This window comes from Acipenser ruthenus, chromosome 54 (genome assembly GCF_902713425.1).
Source record: "Acipenser ruthenus chromosome 54, fAciRut3.2 maternal haplotype, whole genome shotgun sequence".
Taxonomy (NCBI): Eukaryota; Metazoa; Chordata; class Actinopteri; order Acipenseriformes; family Acipenseridae; genus Acipenser; species Acipenser ruthenus.
In genome coordinates, this window is record NC_081242.1 from 5,101,164 (window position 1) to 5,123,652 (window position 22,489).

Here is a 22,489-nt window from a genome sequence, read left to right on the forward strand (position 1 = left end):
AGCACCTGAACTTTGGCATGCATATTCTTCTGAAACTCTGTTTCCTTTTCAGGGTTGGCATGTGATGCTGAGAGTTGCAATAGATATGCTGTTACCAGACACTGCTCCTTAAATGTATTCAGGGAAGCCACAGAATTCTCCAGATCTTTCACAGATGTGTCCAGGTAGGTTTCTTTTCTTTGTTTTAATGTATAGTAAGCATGATTATAGAGAGCAATATCTGCCCAAGAAGTGTCCACATCCATGGCTTTTTTGAGAAGTTTGGCACATTTTTCTATTTGACCAGCCTTTAGCAAGTTGTTACCAAATTTAATGTAGTGATAAATACTGGAAAGGGGACTGTCACAAAGACGGCCAGAGTGGGTGGCGTCAGACCAGAGAGGAATACACAGACAGTGACGGTGGTTGTGATGAGCTGAGTGCAATGGCTGCACTCAGCGTTTAATAACAAAATAAAAGGTTTAAGCAACGGAATACAAAACAGGACACGGCACTTGACGCCAAAATAAACAGACAGACAAAACGACTAAACACTTAACAAACGGTGCACGGAGACAAACAAACACGGTGAGTACAAAACACTTATTATTATTCTTATCACTTATTTTAACTCCTTTCTCTCTCACCCATTCTCCTCTTCCGAACACCCAACCCTGAGTGCAAGAAATGTGCGTCTATATATACTATTGTGCTGGGATTCAATTACTAATTAATTACTCACTTGAATCCCAGCACGTGAATTCATTACGTGAAACCCCGTGCTCGCATATTATATTTTAAATGCACGTGCGTGATGTGCAATCCCGTGCCTAAATACAAATCTACACTTTTTAAATACACGTGAAACACAGACCCGTTTATATCCCGTGTACCAATCTATACACCAACATTAACATACGCACGCATACATACATACACAGAACACACAAATGCACACAGGGGCGGGGCACTTTGCCACATATACCCCCCCTTGTGCGCAGCACACATGGCCTCAACGGCCACCTCCCCCCTTAAAAATCCAGCAGTCCAGGACAAAGTCTCGGGCTGGGAAGGGAGGCTTCAGTAGGCCCATGGCTGGCAATGCTGTCAGCTCCCCTGCCGGTAGTGGCACGGCTGACAGCATGCTGGTCCCGTCCTGCAGCGAAAAAGCTGCGGGGGCTGGTGGTCCCCCGACCTCCCCCTTCTTCGTAGCCGGCAGCTCCCTCCTGTGGGGCTCCGGCCACAAGAACTCCTGCAGCGAAACTGCTGCTGGGGAAAGTGGTCTCCAGACCTCCTCCCCCTTCTTCGTGGCCGGCAGCTCCCCTTTCTGGGGCTCCGGCCACCGTACTCCCTGCGGAGGTACGGGCAGCAGAGGCAGCTCCAGCTCCTCTGCTCCGGGCGGTGGCGGAGGCAGAGGCAGCTCCAGCTCCTCTGCTCCTGGCGGTGGTGGAGGCAGAGGCAGCTCCAGCTCCTCTGCTCCTGGCGGTGGTGGAGGCAGAGGCAGCTCCAGCTCCTCTGCTCCTGGCGGTGGTGGAGGCAGAGGCAGCTCCAGCTCCTCTGCTCCTGGTGGTGGTGGAGGCAGAGGCAGCTCCAGCTCCTCTGCTCCTGGTGGTGGTGGAGGCAGAGGCAGCTCCAGCTCCTCTGCTCCTGGCGGTGCTGGCTCCCTCTGCTGTGGCGGCTGGGCATGTGCGCGCCGTGCTGCCTTCAGCAGCATAGCGAGAGGCTGCTGGGGGACACCAGCATCCTGCCCTTCTCCCCCCAAAAAATTTTCAGGGGGTTGAGCCTGTAACCCCTCCCCTTCCGGCTCTTGGGGCTGAACCAGCAGGCATTTTCCCTCTGCTGGTGGAGGTGGGACCAGCAGGCATTCTCCCTCTGCTGGCCGCTTGGGTCCTACGGCTGTGGAAGCCCCGACTTCCCTCTTTTTGGGCTGTGGACGCACCGACTCCTCCCTTTTGGGCTGTGGACGCACCGACTCCTCCCTTTTGGGCTGTGGACGCACCGACTCCTCCCTTTTGGGCTGTGGACGCACCGACTCCCCCCTCTTGGGCTGTGGACGTTCGGGCTCCCCCCACTCAGGCGTAGGACGTTCAGGCTCCTCCCACTCAGGCGTAGGACGTTCGGGCTCCTCCCACTCAGGCGTAGGACGTTCGGGCTCCTCCCACTCAGGCGTAGGATGTTCGGGCTCCTTCCACTCAGGCGTAGGACGTTCAGGCTCCTCCCATTTGGGCTGTGGACGCTCAGGCTCCTCCCATTTGGGCTGTGGACGCTCAGGCTCCTCCCCATAGCTGCGGAAGGGACAGTGGGCGAACAGGTGATCCTGGTCGCAGAGGAGGCACCCCGGCGATGGCTTGTTACATCGCCGTGGATGCCTAGCCCTTAGGCGGCACTCCTCCTCCCTGTCCTTCACCTCTTTATCCGTCTCTGCCTCCCGCTTGGGCTGTGAAGGCAAAACCAGCAGGCATTCACCCTCTGCTGGTGGAGATGGGGACAGCAGGTACTCACCCTCTGCTGGTGGAGATGGGGACAGCAGGTACTCACCCTCTGCTGGTGGAGATGGGGACAGCAGGTACTCACCCTCTGCTGGTGGTCCTGCTACCTGGGCTGCTGTTCCATTTATGGTTGCCTCCAGGTAGCTGAGGACAAACTCCACACCTTCCTCCAAGGTGTTTGGGGTGTGTTCCTCCTGATAGGCCTCCCATCTCTCACTGTCCATCATCCACAGGGCCCGGACGACTATGGGCAGAGACTGGGCCTCCAGCCCAGCATTCTCCAGGAACCAGCCCCGCAGTTTGATGGCGTCCTCTGCCATTGACTTTTTTTTGTTTTGTTTTGTTTTTTTCCCCCAAAACAATATTTGTAATCTTTTTTTTTTTTTTTTTTTTTTTTTTTTTTTTTTTAATCCAGACCCCTCCTGGTCTGACGCTTGGAGGCGCGGCTATCCCACGAAGACACCACGTGTCACAAAGACGGCCAGAGTGGGTGGCGTCAGACCAGAGAGGAATACACAGACAGTGACGGTGGTTGTGATGAGCTGAGTGCAATGGCTGCACTCAGCGTTTAATAACAAAATAAAAGGTTTAAGCAACGGAATACAAAACAGGACACGGCACTTGACGCCAAAATAAACAGACAGACAAAACGACTAAACACTTAACAAACGGTGCACGGAGACAAACAAACACGGTGAGTACAAAACACTTATAATTATTCTTATCACTTATTTTAACTCCTTTCTCTCTCACCCGTTCTCCTCTTCCGAACACCCAACCCTGAGTGCAAGAAATGTGCGTCTATATATACTATTGTGCTGGGATTCAATTACTAATTAATTACTCACTTGAATCCCAGCACATGAATTCATTACGTGAAACCCCGTGCTCGCATATTATATTTTAAATGCACGTGCGTGATGTGCAATCCCGTGCCTAAATACAAATCTACACTTTTTAAATACACGTGAAACACAGACCCGTTTATATCCCGTGTACCAATCTATACACCAACATTAACATACGCACGCATACATACATACACAGAACACACAAATGCACACAGGGGCGGGGCACTTTGCCACAGGGACTCACTGCTTTTTGATTTACTTTCAACCATTTTTATGTCAATTTCAAGGCTATTCAGGAGTTCTTGTTCTTGAAGCTCTTCTATCTCTTTAGATTTAATCTGCAGCCATGTCCCCCAGTATTCATTCATGATGGATTAGGAATGTTCTTTTACATTCTGGAAAGAATATTGCAGTAATTGAAGAACAGTTTTTCTCTCAGAATGACTTCAGGCATGTTATCCTCAATGAGTGTAGAGTGGCTGTGTAGTCATGCAAATCCTTCAGTTTATCGACACTTGTAGCTGATTTATAAATGGAAGGGATGTAGCTTGAACAGACAATCACTTGTGTGGTAGATCCCTCAGTGCCTTCATTGGGCACAAGGGTCCTCAAGGTTGCACACTCCCACTGCTGACCTTATCGGTTATGCGTGATTGAGGTATCCCTCATTAGCTGTCCGCTCACACTCCCTCGTAATGGCTTTGGTATACTTTCCCAAAAGTACTGTTGGTGGTCAGCTTCCAATAGAAAGAGAACGTTAGGTTACGGATGTAACCCTGGTTCCCTGAAAGCGAAGATGACCACCAACCAGTAGGGTTGCTTACGTGGCTTCAAGGCAAAAAGAGACTGAGCATTCTGCGCAGTGACTATTTGGTCCCTCGGGAGGTGGGACCCAGGACATCACTCCACAGAAGGGCCTATCAGCAACTTTGACATAAAATTCTCAGAAATACCTACCAAAGGCAGGCAATATACCAAAAGTACTGTTGGTGGCCTTCAAACTTTACCCTGCAGAGAAAGCTTTGTAAATAGTATTTCTAAATCCCACTGTTAAGAATGAAAGTAGAAGCATCCTAGCTGAATAATATTTACTTATTCAGATAACTGACAGGTTGGTGTGGAGTGCATAGTTAATATCCACAACACTGTTTTTGAGCATTACACTATGTAACACAATTTTTATTCCTGGGTAGTAAGTGTTATTTCCTAATTGCTTATGCCTCAAAAGTATAGAAAATGGATATTATTCCCCACAAACTGCTTTTGTGACCAGAACAGTGATATTTTGAAATTTACTTATTTCCAATGAGAAAATGGGCGAATTTGTGTGTTTTCGTTCACATAAAGTCAGAAAAAAACAACCTATGAATCCAAATTAACATGTATTTATACTAAAGTAATACAAAAATGACTACAAAAGATTTAGAAGTGAGTAGTTTTTCGAGATTTACGATTATACTGTAAATCACTTTCACGAATCAACCAAATGTAGTCTCCCATCATGTTCTCGTTATACTGTCCTTGGTAGCAGCGTTCAAAGTCCAGTATATCCTGGTGGAAGCGCTCGCCTTGCTCCTCCGAGTACGCTCCCATGTTCTCCTTGAATTTATCAAGATGAGCATCAAGGATATGGACTTTGAGGGTCATCCTACAGCCCATTGTGCCGTTGTTCTTCACCAGAGTCTCAACCAGCTCCACATAGTTTTCGGCCTTGTGATTACCCAGGAAGCCCCGAACCACTGCGACAAAGTTGTTCCAAGCCGCTTTCTCCTTACTAGTGAGCTTCTTGGGGAATTCATTGCACTCCAGGATCTTCTTTATCTGTGGTCCGACGAAGACACCGGCTTTGACCTTTGCCTCAGACAGCTTAGGGAAGAAGTGTTGAAGGTACTTGAAGGCTGCCGACTCCTTATCTAGAGCTCTGACAAATTGTTTCATAAGGCCCAATTTGATGTGCAGTGGTGGCATCAGCACCTTCCGGGGGTCCACCAGTGGCTCCCACTTGACGTTGTTCCTCCCCACAGAGAACTCGGTCTGCTGTGGCCAGTCCCGCCTGTGGTAGTGCGCCTTGGTGTCCCTGCTGTCCCAAAGGCAAAGATAGCAGGGAAACTTGGTAAAACCGCCTTGGAGACCCATCAGGAATGCTACCATTTTGAAGTTTCCTATGACCTCCAAGCCGTACTCATCATACTTCAAGGCGTCCAGCAAGGTCTTGATGCTGTTGTAATCCTCTTTGAGGTGCACCGAGTGAGCCAGGGGAAGAGACGGGTACATGTTACCATTATGGAGCAGCACGGCTTTGAGGCTCCTGGATGAGCTGTCAATGAAGAGGCGCCACTCATTCTGGTTACAGGCGATTCCGATTGCCTCGAACAGACTGGTCACATTGTGGCAGAAGCAGAGCCCATCTTGACAGGTGAAGAAGCTGGAAAAAGGTTGGTGATGCTTCCTCTGATCTGCGACTTGCACACTTTCATCCAACAAGTTCGGCATTGGACTTGGTGAGACCAAGATCTCTAATCAAGTCGTTGAGTTCTTTTTGGTTGGGGTAGTATGGGTTTCTCTCCTCAGCTCCACCTCTGAAATTGTCATCTGGATCTACAACGTCTTCCTCACTCTCTGACTTGCTGCTCTCTTCTAAAGACGGCTGCTCTCTCTCTGGAGGAGTGGGTATGGGGAGCTCATGGCAGTGTGGCACTGGGGCGATGAATGAAGGAAGGTCCGGATACGTGATAGCAGGTGCATTCTTGCCAGTCCGACGTTTGGAAGGGTCCACCATGCAGAAGTAGCAGTTGCTTGAGTGATCAGTGGGTTCCCGCCAAATTCTTGGGATAGCGAACTTCATTGCTCTCTTTTCCGCTCTGTACCATCCTACAAAAATACATTTATTTCACCCAGCACTGAATCTATCTGGAATGTTCTGGAAAATAGGTACATTTCAAAATATCACTGTCCTGGTCACAAAAGCAAAGTTTGTGGGGAATAATAGCCATTTTCTATACTTTTGAGGCATAAGCAATTAGGAAATAACACTTACTACCCAGGAACCAAAAAAAAAAAAAAAAATTGTTACACGGTGATATCATAAGTAGATTCTCTAAGAGTTTTAAGTTCCAGGTTGTGTAAGGAATATGAGGGTGTTGGCACATGGGAATCAAGTGAATCTGTTGTACAATTTGAAGTAGATGAATGAGAAGCACTTCTTCTCAGTAAAACATATGTCTTTTTAAAATTATTTATCTAATGTCCCTGATATTGCTTTCTTCATTGCGTATCTCAAGCTGTCCAACAGTACCTGATGAAGATGTTAAGAGGTCAATAACTACTTTATCTTTCCTACTTCAGACCTTTCTCTTCTTCCTTTACTTCCTTGTCTATAACTTCCCCTGCCCTTCCTTTCATCTCACTTGTCACCTAAAAATAAAAACAAACTATTTTACATTTAGATTAGGAAATCAAACAGATGTACGTATTGTAAAAGATTGCACCCACTCGGGTTCGTTGCCCCTTTAAAAATAGACCCAACACGACAAAAATGGATTTTTTAAGCGCTGGTGCGCTATGTTTAATAAACACAAAAATAAACAAAATACAAAACAAACGCCTAGCTCTGTACGAGCATTAACTAACACACAGGAACACCCTGACTAACACGGGACAGCTACGCTGTTTCCCCGTCCTTACAAAACACACTGGTTCTCTACAGCACTTACTTTTTCACTCCCGACTGCCAGGAAGCAGAGCACCCCTTTCTGCCTCCTTCTCCTCAGCAGCCCCGAGCAGACTGCTTGCTCTCCTTTTAAACTCCCCAAATCACGCTCAGGTGCGGACAATCATTAATAAAACAATTAACAACCAGTGCATTCTCACATGTTTCCTCGCTCTCGCAGGGAGGTTTTAACCCCCTCCCTGCTGTCTCACCCAACCCGCTATCTTACACATCCCCCCCCTTGTCTTTACAAGACACAGGCCACGAAACGGCCACCTCCTCCCCTAAAACACAACCACCCACCCTCGAGTCCACAAATGTCCATTTTCGCCCTCTTCCACGGGCGAACTCGAGGGTGGATCGGTCCACGTCCCGGCTCAGCCAAGTAGGGACCGCGCACCGGCGACGAAGGACCCCAACGGTTTGACAGGGGCGACCAGAACGACAACCGGGGCACTGGAGGCTGCAGCAGCGGGCAGAGGTCTGCAGCTGGGACCCAGTGCAGCGACGTCCGGTCAGCAAGGGGGAGCGAAACAGTGACCAGGGGGAGCGTAAGCGACGTCTGGGAGCAGCGCAGCAACGTCTTAGTGTCCGGGAGGAGCGTAGCAGGGGACCCGGTGCAGAACTGTGCCCGATTCTGCCGACTCCTGGGCTCCAGGTCTAGTGACGGGAGGTCCAGGCTAACCGACAGGGTGTCCAGGAGCAAGGGGTGAGGGACCGGACGCAGCGACGCCGGACTGGACCGTAGGGGTGGTGGTCGGGGCTGTGGTGGAGGTATGCTTTTCACCTCCTCCCTGGGCTCCGGAAGCAGCGGCTCCTCCCCTCTGGGCTCTGGCAACGGTGGCTCTTCCCCTCTGGGCTCCGGCAGCGGCGGCTCTTCCCCTCTGGGCTCCGGCAGTGGCAGCTCCTCTCCTCTGGGCTCTGGCAGCGGCAGCTCCTCCCCTCTAGGCTCTGGCAGCGGCAGCTCCTCCCCTCTGGGCTCTGGCAGCGGCAGCTCCTCTCCTCTGGGCTCTGGCAGCGGCAGCTCCTCCCCTCTGGGCTTGGGAGATTGCGGAGTTACCCATACCTGCTCCCACTTCTGGAGCAGCAGGTCTAGCTCTGTGGGCTCCGGATCAGGTAGCCCCCAGTCCTGTCTCCACTTCTTTATCTGCTCTTTCTGAGCAGCGGTGTTCCGATTGACCATTTCAATCAACTCTTTCAAATCCATTATCTTTTGGGTGGTAAGGGCGCCCACACACGCTGCCACCAAATGTAAAAGATTGCACCCACTCGGGTTCGTTGCCCCTTTAAAAATAGACCCAACACGACAAAAATTGATTTTTTAAGCGCTGGTGCGCTATGTTTAATAAATACAAAAATAAACAAAATACAAAACAAACGCCTAGCTCTGTACAAGCATTAACTAACACACAGGAACACCCTGACTAACACGGGACAGCTACGCTGTTTCCCCGTCCTTACAAAACACACTGGTTCTCTACAGCACTTACTTTTTCACTCCCGACTGCCAGGAAGCAGAGCACCCCTTTCTGCCTCCTTCTCCTCAGCAGCCCCGAGCAGACTGCCTGCTCTCCTTTTAAACTCCCCAAATCACGCTCAGGTGCGGACAATCATTAATAAAACAATTAACAACCAGTGCATTCTCACATGTTTCCTCGCTCTCGCAGGGAGGTTTTAACCCCCTCCCTGCTGTCTCACCCAACCCGCTATCTTACAGTATTCTATTGAAAATACCACTAACAGCAGATACTTTTAACAGGTTTATAAGAGATTAACCTTAAATACTGCATACTAAGCAGCTTAAAACTTAAGCTGCAAAATTGTTATTATTAAACCTGTATTTTACAAGGAAATCACATTGAGATTAAAATCTTTTTTGCAAGTGAGACCTAGCCAAGAAAGGTAGCAGCAATACAATAAAACACAATACAATGCTGTGACGGGGTACTCCCCACCCCTGTGCATATTATTTTGTATTTTGTATTTTTATTATGTATTATTGTTTGGCAGAACGAGCCAGGTGCTGTCCGCTATTTGTATTGTTTAAAAACCTTGTGAGACTGCGTGACATCAGCTACTGATTATATAATTAGCTGACAGTCACGCAGTTTTATTAAAACCGTGCAAAATGTGACTGAGGGGTTAACAAGATAGCTAGTTAATCCCTCGGTCACCACTATAAAGATCTGCAGCTTTGGCTGCAACGGGAGAGTGTGTACAGGCAGAATGAAACGTCAATTGTGAAAACTATTACTACAGCCAGGATATAACAATTGCTTCGTATGCTGGTTTTGCAACCAGCATATTACTTGTTTATACTTGTGTTCTGTGTTTGTTTGTTTTGGCCCACATGCCCGTTTGCTTGTACTAGTGCTTTGTTTTGTAAAACTGTTTATTTTTGTTTTGTTTAATAAAAGCTGAGCGCCGTAGCGTCTCAGTTTCGCCCTGTAGTTATCTTGTGTTTGTGCATTAATTTCTGGTCTGACGTCACCCAAAAAGCCATCCTGTTCACATGTGGTGTAAAATTATTATTATTTGTTTATTTAGCAGACGCCTTTATCCAAGGCGACTTACAGAGACTAGGGGGTGTGAACTATGCATCAGCTGCAGAGTCACTTACAATTACGTCTCACCCGAAAGACGGAGCACAAGGAGGTTAAGTGACTTGCTCAGGGTCACACAATGAGTCAGTGGCTGAGGTGGGATTTTAACCGGCCCGGACCTCCTGGTTACAAGCCCTTTTCTTTAACCACTGGACCACTAAGAGTGGGATTGGGACCCACGCCTCCATGTGTAAGACCAGGAATACTGTGGGTGCAGTTTCTTTTTCTTTTTCTCAAGTGGAGTGTTTTTGTTTTTGAAAAAGAAAATTAATACATTTTTTAAAAAGTGTTTTTTGACGGGAAAAAATAGAAAATAATATGCACAGAGGCGGGGAGTCACAAATACAGAAATACAAGTACAGAAATAAAAAAAACTTTTAAAACAGACACGTCATACTCAATACAGTAAACAATCAGTTATTGACAATCAATTAGTGACCGGTGTAATCAACTACTTAAAACAAGCACAACTCTCAATTAGATAATCATGCAGCTTACTCTGGAATTGTACTAAAGTTATTCTGGACTACAGCTTAAGTTTAGACTAAGTCTTTCCAAGACCATGGAGCAAAATAAGCAAATGATCTTTTAGCAGCCTCAGTACGCACTTTAGGAAATGAGTGCGATCTAAAACTGTAGTTACTACAAGCGACTGTAAAGTATTTATTTATATATGGAGGTAGCTTATATAGAACAGCCTTGTATAAAAAAAATATACCATTGCGTCAACCTTCACAATGCCAAAGAGGTCCAGCCAACCAAACTGTATAACACACAATGATGAATACTGGAGCTTGAATTTGTAATATATCTCAAGGCTGCATGATATATGGGAACCAATTTGCTTAATCTTAATGGTGATGCAATCCTATAGACCGTGTCACCATAATCAATTAGTGGTAGAAATATACAAGCAATTAGCCTTTTTTTTGAAACTACAGAAAAACAGGATTAAAATGTGCCCCACCCACCCATATATGTGTGTGTATATATATATATATATATATATATATATATATATATAACTGATTTTTTACTGTAGCTAACTGTTCGCAAAAATTCAAAATGCAAAGTCAATAACAGGGACCTGGTGAAACATCTGACCTGTGGTGGTGTTAATTTATTTAGCAGACACCTTATCCAAGGCAACTTACAGAGACCAGGCTGTAAACTTTGCATCACATGCACAGTCACTTCCAGTCGGACCTCAGTTTAACGTCTCATCCGAAGGACTGTTATTGCATTAAAAAATCCAAACATGTAGAAACGTCCTTCCAACTGCAGTATACCAAAAGCAAGAATCTAGCGTTACCGATATAGTACATTTCAAAATGCCGTTTTTACATTAGACCTGTATAAATGAATGTAACCTATACAGGCACGAACGTGCTCAATAGCCCAACTTTTAACTACATGGTGCGGTGGTAAAACAAATGCATTATGACCATTTCTGTGCTACTTTATGCTATGTTTTAAAACAAAAAAGTTTCAACTGACTTACCTTCTATTTTATTAAGTTGTACAGTACACTGTCTGCAGAATTGTGTACGTCTGTGACTGTACCAAGCAATCTACTGGAACAACACTTCATCGTTGTATGTAATTAAAGCCTGTGACTGGACCACACGTTATTGGTAACCCCGTCACAGACTTTGTTACAGCACATAAAGACAGACCGGTGCCTCCTTATATCTGCAGATTACGATTATATTCAATAATGTGTGCTAAAGAATGTCCTAACCACGTTTCATTACAATTGGATAAGCGGTTCTGTAGCAAACTGTAAAACGCAAAGCACAACGTGCATCTCAATAGGCAGCACCAATAAAAGCACAGAATAAAATACCAAAACAGAATGCAAAATAATAAAGGACAGCAGGGTCGTCATTATGGGGCCTAAGGCCAACTTTCCAATGATTAGTATTCTGATGTACTATACAAAGACCAATTATTGAAGTTTGTTTTAACAGGTGCTAATGCTAACCACAGTAAAAATTAACTCTGACAGATAATGCTGCAGTACACTGCAATATTTCTAACACATTTTCACAGATAGATAAGTATTCAAATTAAGAAGATAGTTATTTTATTTCTCACTCTATATGCAAAAAAGCTAATTTGTTAGATTGATGTTAATGCATTAACTCAGGTGTTCCCATACTTTTTCACCTGAGGCTCACCTGTTCAGCTGCATTAGGCACTGTGGCCCAGTATTAGCACTCCATAGGAAAATGTCAACTTAAAAACATTTTATATGGTTAAAACTGTAACATTATGAATAAACCTAATCTAAACGGTCCTTTATTCATTTGAATAAATATTGTGAAAGAAAGAAATCACATAGTATATGAATAGTGAATTCATAATTATTAATTATTATTAATTAGTCATTTAGCAGATGATTTTATCCAAAGCAACTTAGAGACTAGGGGTGAACTATTCATCAACAACTGCTGCTGCAGTCACTTACAATAAGAGTTACTTGTCATCCAAAGGACTGAGCACAAGAGGTTAAGTGACTTGATCAGCGTTACAGTGAATCAGTGGCTGAGCCAGGATTTGAACAGGGACCTCCTGGTATCGCCCTTTTCTTTAACCACTGGACCACCAAGCCTCCCAAATTGGACTCAATGTTACTATAAAATGTGTTTCTTTCAAAACGGCACATTTGAAACCTGTAAAACGAATAAATGTGACATTTTATGGAACTATTTTGTTAGCTACAATTACTTTAAGTAGCCTACTCACCTTGAATTTTAAAAAATGGTTAGCAAAAAAGATTTGAAACTGCTTCTTGGCTCATGAAACCAGTAATAAATACAAAATAATAACTAACAAAACAAGTCAAATCCTTTGACAACTTTTTGACGAGAAGTCATTAGCAATAAGTGCTTTTCCCAAAATTTCTAATAGAAGAGTGAGCAGTAAAATAAAATAAAAAGAATACCTGTATTTCACTTCTGTATCTTGACAGCGTTCATTACCTGTACAATATATGTACCCATCTGCATTAAACGTCTTTCTAATCATTGTATGTACATCTATGAAACGGCTGTACCCATTAAAACAAATTTCAGTTAATGGTCTTAGTACATGGGTTTTCAGTAAGATATAGAATAATGATTTCTATTACTGCCTCAAAGAATTAAATGATTTGCAGCTGGACAATATACAGTAGATAGCTGTGCATTCCTGTGGAAGGGTGGTGGGAAATTTACTGACACACACAGGAGACAGAAGTTTTATTTGCAACATCGCACTGGTGACCAGTTTTATTATTTACTTTTGGCTTTATTTTATTTAGTCTGTGGCCTGAAGTCAGGTCCACATTAATACCAATACAGGTACTGCAGGCGCACTCAGAGGTGCTCAGAAATAATAATGAAAACCAAAGGTGAAACTCAAAAGGGAAAATAAAACACAGTAAGAAAACTACAAAACAAAAGTGTTGCTTACGTAGTGCCCCCACTGCCGCTAAGCCGGTCAGTACAGGTCTCCGACCTACACTCAGCTATTCCCTATACACTGGGGTGGCCAGAGTTCCCCGTATAACTACACATGTCCCCTCGGGTACGTAATTATTTCTTTTAGTTTTTGGTTTATTTTAAGGCGGGCTGTCTCCCTCAGCCGTACTTGCCTGGTCTTTGTTTACACTGGCATCTTCCGCCAGTGTCACTGGGTATCCTCTCTCCGGCCACCCAAATGCATAACCAAGCACAGTACTTATGGGCCGAGCAATCCCCCAAGGCCTGCCTCTTAGCCATTCAGAGAGAGGGAAAGCCAACACACCCTTTTCCCCACCTCTCCGTGTCACTGCCATGACTGACAGGTGGATCTTACTAGGCTGCTGAACCACGCAGAACCACGCATGCGCCAGATAGTCAGCACAGACCCCCCCCCCCCCCATTACAATTCCTAAGAATTTCTGCAGTATCACATTCTTTTCCTTTTTTAAGAATCTTTAGGCCATAGAGTTTATTCTAGTATTTTTTGTAATTAATTCCCTAATGCCTATTAAAACTACTATCAAACATCAAAGTCATGTAATCAGAGGTCTCTTAAGCACTTTTAAGTTGTTCGTTTCTCAGTTTTGTTACATTACTGTTGAATTTTCATTTTTCAAAAAATAGGAGTTAAAGACTGGATAAAAGTTTGGAAAATATGGCACTTTATTTTTTGAATCAATAAAACCTTAAGTTCTCTTCTTTCTTCTGAGTTTTGTTTCTCTTCAACGTGATTATTCAAACTTTAAATAAACTATATATATATATATATATATATATATATATATATATATATATATTGTAGCAACGTGGGGTGTTATTTACCACGGTACTCAGCAGGTCTTTCACATCGGTCCTCTAGTGTGGTGTTGCGATTACACTCAGAAATTACAAAACAAAATAAAACTCCTTTTTTGGAGAACTTACTAATACAACAGCCATTTACCCTAACTGTCACCCAGGCAGCTAAGCTGCTTGCTGGTTTTCAAAACAAATGGTTGTCGTTATTAACGTTATTAATGTTCCTCCACTCCAGTCTCCTCTGTTGTTCACAGACGTTAGCCCCACATTGCCATAGAACCCCTCAGGTGGGGTGTTTAAATACTCATCATTTAAGCACAGGTGCAACCCATTCTCCTGTAATCTAGCCACTCAAAGCCCCTTGGGAAATGTAGTCATTTATCTCCCTGAACTACATTTCTTATCTCAGTGGTTAGAAAGGGTATATGCTTCTTTCCAGGCATGGCCCTATGTACCTGCCCTCCATCACTTTACCCCACACTTTATCACAATATATATATATATATATATATATATATATATATATATATATATATATATATATATATATATAGTTTTTAGCTTCTGAACCCTGATTTGGATTTCTGTTCCTTCAAGTCTGGGTCTGAGGTCCTTAGTGATCTGGTACAACTCATGCAGGTGTTCGTTTCTCTCACCTTCTGCTGTACAGATTCAGGCTAAAAGGAATTGCATTGTCAATTATCGATTGGTACAAGCCAGTTTTATAGATCATTATATTGGTGGCCTGTACTGTTTTTTGATCTTTGAATATGTTCAGTTCAAATAAGATTTAATTTTGTGTATCTTGTCGCAATTGTTATGAATTCCAGTAGTTTTTCCAAACCAGATGCTGAAGATATCGGCGGTATATCTGAAACAAGTATTTTGTCAATCGGTGCCTTGAAGCAGTACACTTCATTTGGTGCACAGTTTTCTGTTCCTTGGGTATAATGTTGATCATTAAAGTGGAAGGAAATCCTTCAAGTGATTCCAATGTATATTTGTGACTAATATCAGGTTTGTCACAAAAAACAGCCTCACACCTACCGATTCTTTCTTCTAACTTAGTTAACAAGTGCACACATATAAATGTCTTAAAGGAAAACAGAATACATCACTTTTAAATCTTGACATGCATTATATTTTGCTTAGACAGAGGGCTGATTAAAGTCTAATACTCACATACACATTCTGAAGTCTAAGTCCAATAGTACATTTATGATGGAATTTAGACCTACATACTATATCTAAAGCCATCTACAAACCCTTAAGTCACTTTTGAAAACTGAGGCCACACTGTGCCAAAAAGTGTAACTAAACATTGTACCAAGATTTAGTCCAAAAATTGACTGCAACATGCAAAACCTCTAAAATGATTGTGACAGTTTTGCCTAGTGAAAAACTTGCTGAGTGGGAGTAGCTAACAATAAAGGACCCAGTGTCTGATTCACCTATATATACTGTAACCTTCACCACTTTCCTAACACTAGGGTTTCCTCAAAATGAACTTGTTACTGATTACTCTGTGCCTCATCAGTGTATGGCTGGCTTGTGCAAAGGTTGTGGATGAATTTGAACCTGATTGTGCAGAATACTTTTACAATGGAAAGGAGCCTGATTTATTGGATCCTAATAAACCTAATCCTGAGAGATTCCGAAAGATATGCCAGCAATATCAAAACCGTTTTCACTTTGCAACACTTTATGACACAGTAAGACGAACCCCAGTATATTCTGCTTACAGGTGAAGACCCAAATCTCAGAGACTGACCACTGGTGAACCACATCAATGCCGTTCAGATGTATGGATGTATGAACCTAAGGTAAATAATATATATATATATATATATATATATATATATATATATATATAAACACTTCCCAGTGTTTCGGTTTTGTTTCGGAAAGTGTGTTTGAAAACAAAAAGTGGAGGTACTTATAGGCTTTTGATGCCATTTCTATTTAAATCTATGAATGTGTTTGTGATATAATTTACTATGTGGTTAATGATCTACTTTTCCTTTCTATTTAAACCTTCAGGCATTATGGTATTGAATCTATCCATTTATTTTCCTTTATTCTTCTGTATTGCACATTATCTAATTTTATTTCTTCAAAACTACAAATTGTAGGTCATTTGCTTTTTATTTCTTATGTTTGATAAGTGTCTATAATTTTATATAATGTTGTACCTGCTACATGTTTTATTTTGCTACATTTCTTGCAAAATATACCACAAGGTTGCAAATTTTGCATGGCGAGTTTCTTGTGACTGAACATCTATTTTCTCTATTGATGATTTCACTTTTTTATCTTTACAAATATATCTGCATACTTTAAGAACATAAGAAAGGTTAATAAATGAGAGGAGGCCATTCAGCCCATCTTGCTCGTTTGGTTGTTAGTAGCTTATTGATCCCAGAATCTCATCAAGCAGCTTCTTGAAGGATCCCAGGGTGTCAGCTTCAACAACATTACTGGGAAGTTGGTTCCAGACTCCCACAATTCTTTGTGTAAAAAAGTGCCTCCTATTTTCTGAATGCCTCTTTATCTAATCTCCAATTGTGACCCCTGGTCCTTGTTTCTTTTTTCAAGTTGAAAAAGTCAGACAGTGTCAATACCTTTTAGAATTTTGAATGCTTGAATAAGATCACAGCATAGTCTTCTTTGTTCAAGACTGAATATTATTATTATTATTTATTTCTTAGCAGACACCCTTATCCAGGGTGACTTACAATTGTTACAAGATATCACATTATTTCACATTATACATTCGATTTAATTATTTTAGCCTGTCTGCATACGACATGCCTTTTAAACCCGGGATAATTCTGGTCACTCTTCTTTGCACTCTTTCTAGAGCAGCAATATCCTTTTTGTAACGAGGTGACCAGAACTGAACACAATATTCTAGGTGAGGTCTTACTAATGCATTGTAAAGTTTTAACATTACTTCCCTTGATTTAAATTCAACACTTTTCACTATATATCCGAGCATTTTGTTGGCCTTCTTTTATAGCTTCTAAACATTGTCTAGATGAGTCAACATAAACTCCTAGATCTTTTTCATAGATTCCTTCTTCAATTTCAGTATCTCCCTGTGGCCGAGCTGTCGTTGAGTGGCGTGTGGGTAGTGATGTCACGGACCAGGAAGTAAACAAAGGCAATGAATGGCAGTGGTGAAAATGAACGCTATGGCGCTCAGTGCTTTTATTAAATAATAAATAAACAAAGGTTTAAACAAACACAAAACAAACAGGCGTATTGGCCAAACAAATAAACAAATAAGGTTTAGCAGTTGTTTAGCTTCTACTCTTCTCTCTCTCAAAAACCCATCTCGCCTCTGACACTCTCCGCTTTAGCACGGACAACTCGGCCAAAGTCTGCACGAGTTTAGTAAGGATGCGTGACTGTCAGCTAGGTAAATAATCAGTAGCTGATCAGTCACGCATCCTCACGAGGTTTTTAAAATACAAAACAATAACAACAAATAACAATCAGCTTTCGTCGTAATATAAACATAGATCATAATATAAATAAATAACAAACAAAGGGGCGGGACACTCCGCCACACTCCCATATTGTATTTATAAAATTTTGATTGCCTACCTGCAGTACCTTATACTTTTCTATATTAAATGTCAATTTACCGGGTCCGCTGGAGCTGTAAGGATAGAGCAGAGGAAGCAGAAACGAGCTGTTAGTGAGACAGTATCGAGCGGAGGATGTTCGGCCAATGCTAGAGTGACAAGCCCAGAATTAGGTGCTGGCTTTGAGAGGCCCGGGCTTGAAATTAGGATAGAGAAGAGATCTCAACCGATGAGCTCTCCTTTTCGTGAGGACAGAGCTTGGTCGAAAGTCACGTTTCTGAGGATCTAAAAACATAAATAAGGTCACTGCTCAGTAGAGGCACTTCTCGGGGTGATAGGAATAGTCCAACAGCTTAGGACTGAAAGGAGAGATAGGAAAGGGTTCCCCGACTGGTCTGGTGCAGCCCTCGTGAGAGGTGAGGCACAGGCCTCCGAAACCGGGAGCGGGAAGACATCCTGCAGGCAACCTGCAACAGAGAGAGATGGGTTAGTCACGGACTTGGGCACTAAGAGCGTAAAGCAGGCTACGCCCCGAGCAAAGGAAGGACAGAGCTTCACGTGGTGAGGTAGAATAGGCACATGAGCTGCGCAAGGATAGTGTGGCCAGGGGTCCCCTCTGACTCACTCGGTGAGAACCCCCCTAGTGAGAGGACGAGGTAGCAGAAGAGACCGATGCAAAGGCACGAGAAAGAGAGGAGGAGGAGAAAGCAAAACACTAGACAGAGAAGGTGTGAGATTGGGGTTTAAATAGGAGGTTAATTAATGAAACAGCCCAGCTACTACCCCCCGAATTTCACACTGAGGCTAACATTTCACGGGGTGTCCGCTGGAGCTGTAAGGATAGAGCAGAGGAAGCAGAAACAAGCTGTTAGTGAGACAGTATCGAGCAGAGGACGCTCGACCAAGGATGGAGCGACAAGCCTGTAGCTCAGAATTAGGTGCGGGCTTAGAGAGGCCCGGGCTTGAAATTAGGATAGAGAAGAGATCTTGACCGATGAGCTTGGTCAAGATCGAAGGTCACATTCCTGAGGATCTGAATTATATATTGGATATTGTTTGTATAGCTGTTGCAAACATTTAGGTGCTTCTTGTTTTTGAATAGGCTACAATTTAGCCGCTACATATTGCAAACAATACACTGCAATGGTAAACAATTGTTCAGTTTGTGAACTGACATAACGTGTCGAACAGAATTAAAGCATTATAGCCCCGAAGATGAATGCATTGTATTTGTATATCAGTATTTTAATAAGATATCTAAGGAGGTCGTTGCATTTTATTTATGTAACATCTGTTTTGCAACGTCATTATTAATGTGCTGTCCAGTGGATCTGTTTCTTGTTGGAAGTGATACAAAAACTTATTTTATTTAAATTCATGTTGGCCCTAAATCTAAATCAATCCCAAGTTCAAAGGCCAAGAACAGGAAAAAATAAGACCTTAAATGGAAGTCACAATTAAGGCCAAAGAAGAAAAAAAAACATCTAGAAAAAAGAGCTGGACACAGCTATCAACAAGATTAAAACAAAATAAAATAAAATATTAAAATAATATAAATATACTGTACAGTATATTTAATAACCGATTACCCAAAACAGGCAGTAGTGGTCACATAAAAGATTAATTCTCAAACTGAATGCAGTAGAGATTCAAGGAAATGCAAGCACATGGATTAGGGAGTGGTTAACATGTAGAAAACAGAAAGTACTGATTAGAGGAGAAACCTCAAAATGGAGTGAGGTAACCAGTGGAGCACCACAGGGATCGGTATTAGGTCCTCAGCTATTCCTGATCTACATTAGATTCTGGTATAGTAAGCAAACTTGTTAAATTTGCAGACAACACAAAAATAGGAGGAGTGGCAATCACAGTTGCTGCAGCAAAGGTCATTCAAAATGATCTAGACAGCATTCAGAACTGGGAAGACACATGGCAAATGACATTTAATAGAGAAAAGTGTAAAGTATTGCATCCAGGCAATAAAAATGTGCATTGTAAATATCATATGGGAGATACTGAAATTGAAGAAGGGAACTATGAAAAAGACCTAGGAATTTATGTTGACTCAGAAATGTCTTCATCTAGACAATGTGGGGAAGCTATAAAAAAGGCCAACAAGATGCTTGGATATATTGTGAAAAGTGTTGAATTTAAATCAAGGGAAGTAATGTTAAAACTTTACAATGCATTAGTAAGGCATGTCGTATGCAGACAGGCTAAAATAATTGAATCTATTCAGTCTTGAACAAAGAAGACTACGCGGCGATCTGATTCAAACATTCAAAATCCTAAAAGGTATAGACAATGTTGACCCAGGGACTTTTTTGACCTGAAAAAAGAAACAAGGACCAGGGGTCACAAATGGAGATTAGATAAAGGGGCATTCAGAACAGAAAATAGGAGGCACTTTTTTACACAGAGAATTGTGAGGGTCTGAAACCAACTCCCCAGTAATGATGTTGAAGCTGACACCCTGGGATCCTTCAAGAAGCTGCTTGATGAGATTCTGGGATCAATAAGCTACTAACAACCAAACGAGCAAGATGGGCTGAATGGCCTCCTCTCGTTTGTAAACTTTCTTATATTCTTATATTCTAACAAAAAAAAGAAATATTGCCTAACACAGCAAGATATTACTGAGCTTAAGTTAAAGCATTGCTCAAGGGCAGCAGCCTCGGGAGAAAAAGAGACAGACGGCGCTAAATAAAGGCAGATTAAAACTGAAAAGAACGAAGTTGAACAAATAAGACAAATAACATTAATTTAAAGTTAGATAAAGATAATTAGACTTGTGCATTTTATTTTAATATTTAAACAGCTTAAATGTTTCCTGTCTTTCTAACACACCATGCAAGACTGAGAAGAGACAAAGTCGTGCTGCTCATATTTATAGCCTTTGTTGTCTTGGCACATGCGCGCTGATCGCCTGATCACCGTGTTCGCTAACCGGCTGCGCTCCAGCCTTTTTTAAGCCAATCATAGCCAGTCCTGGTTGATGGCTGGCTGCTACTGCGCATGTGCACGGTGGATTTGGTCGCTCCCATTTCTGAGCGAGCACAGCCCGGCTTCAGCCCATTAAACAGATGGGATAAACGGCATTGTTAATATGCCAGTGTCACATGAGAGGGAGGAATGGAACGTATATCACCCAGAAGGGAAGCGCAATACACCTTATTCACGACAGACTCAAAACGAGGCTTGGAGTGCAGCTGCTAGCTTCCAGTCGCTGATGTCTCCAATTGCAGTGGAGAGAAGTAATGGCGTTGCACTGGTGTGTTCCGTTTTTGTGGTTCTGATTTAAGAAGTAACCCAGTGCACATTGCCCTTTTTAGATGTTAAAACTCCAATTTCTGTACATGTATTATTTAAGTGATAAGTGTCCAGGGGGAATAACAGAGGAGTTCTACAGGCGCCGGAAGGTGGTCAGGGACTGGGCAGTCCTGACATCTGTAAGAAGGTCATTCCACCACTGCGGGGCGAGGGTGGAGAAGGAGAGAGCTCTGGAGGCAGGGGAGCGTAAAGGAGGTAGAGCCAGTCTTCTAGTGCAGGAGGAGTGGAGAGATCGAGTGGGGGTGTAGAGAGAGATGAGGGTCTGGAGGTAGCTGGGTGCAGTCTGGTCAAGGCATCTGTAGGCTAGTACAAGAGTCTTGAACTGGATGCGAGCGGTGATCGGGAGCCAGTGGAGTGAGCGGAGCAGTGGAGTTGCATGGGAGAAGCGAGGCAGAGAGAACACCAGGCGAGCAGATGAGTTCTGGATGAGCTGGAGCGGATGGGTAGTGGCGTAGGGAGGCCAGCCAGGAGGGAGTTGCAGTAGTCTAGGCGGGAGAGTACCAAGGCCTGGACCAGGAGCTGGGTGGCGTAGTTGTTGAGGAAGGGTCGGATTCTATGGATGTTGCTCAGGAAGAATCGGCAAGTGCGTGCCAGAGGGGAGATGTGCTGGGAATAAGAGAGGAAGGGGTCCAGGGTGACTCCGTGGTTCTTAGCTGAGGAGGAGGGAGAGAATGTGGTAGATTCCAGAGGAACAGAGATAGAGAGATCAGAGGAGGATGAGGGAAAGAAAAGGAGGTCAGATTTAGAGAGGTTACACAATACTTGGTCAGAAAGGAGATCCTTAACGTTACATTCACTCCAAATAAACTGTACAGGAATAACAGAAAGAGAAATGTTTGATTCTTGTTTTTAAAATGTCTTTACCTTATTCTTATTATACTTACACTTGTTCTACACACAAATATATAAATTATGATAAACCATATGTCCCAAATGTATTTTACAGTTTTTAGCCACCCGGTCTTTAAACTTTGTAAACGAGACGTTTGTTATTATTATTATTGTAATATTTTTTGTTAGAAGTCGTTTGCACACTGGGTAAAGAACTTTCATTAAATCTTATGAGTGTTTGGATTTTAACCCTTACAACCTTCAAATCTCATAAGTACACTGGGTTTGATTTCTTACAATTCTGTGTATTACAGCTTGCATATCCCAAAGGAAATGCTGATGAAATGCAAGAAGACCGGGAATTATTTGACACACAAGCAATGGATGATGATTACAAAGACTCAGGCTACACTAGAGGTCACTTGAACCCCAATTCACACCAGTGGGATGGATTCAGTCAATGCTCTACATTCATAATGACAAACATTGTACCACAGCACAAAAAATCAAATTCTCCACCATGGAGTGACCATGAAAATAAAATTCTTAAGAGACTTGAACAGTATTGTAAATCAGATGCCTATATTGTGACTGGAGTGATGCCTTATATAAATGATAAATGGATTCAAAAAGGTAATTTAAGAAGAGTGGCTATACCAGAATACTTGTGGTCAGCTTATTGTTGTAGAGAATTTACTAATGGTCATGGACAAGAACACCTTTTCCCAACTTTCGCAGTGATAGGTCGTAATGATAAAGAGAGTGATAGACGTATTGTTAAAAATGAAGATTTTAATGTGCAG

General features: G+C 42.9%; 1 protein-coding gene across 2 annotated transcripts in view; it reads left to right on the plus strand.

Annotated features, from left to right (window-relative positions):
- The window catches only part of LOC117398350 (kelch-like protein 33), a 74,601-nt gene that overhangs the window by 40,635 nt on the left and 11,477 nt on the right, over positions 1 to 22,489 (plus strand). The window contains exons 5-6 of one of the 2 annotated variants that reach the window (XR_009320188.1): positions 15,680 to 15,758; positions 22,001 to 22,021. The gene's annotated coding sequence lies outside the window, so the exon portion shown is untranslated. Of the gene's footprint in view, positions 1 to 52; positions 165 to 15,679; positions 15,759 to 22,000; positions 22,022 to 22,489 lie in introns of those variants that run through there. The other variant, XR_009320187.1, reaches the window with a different exon arrangement.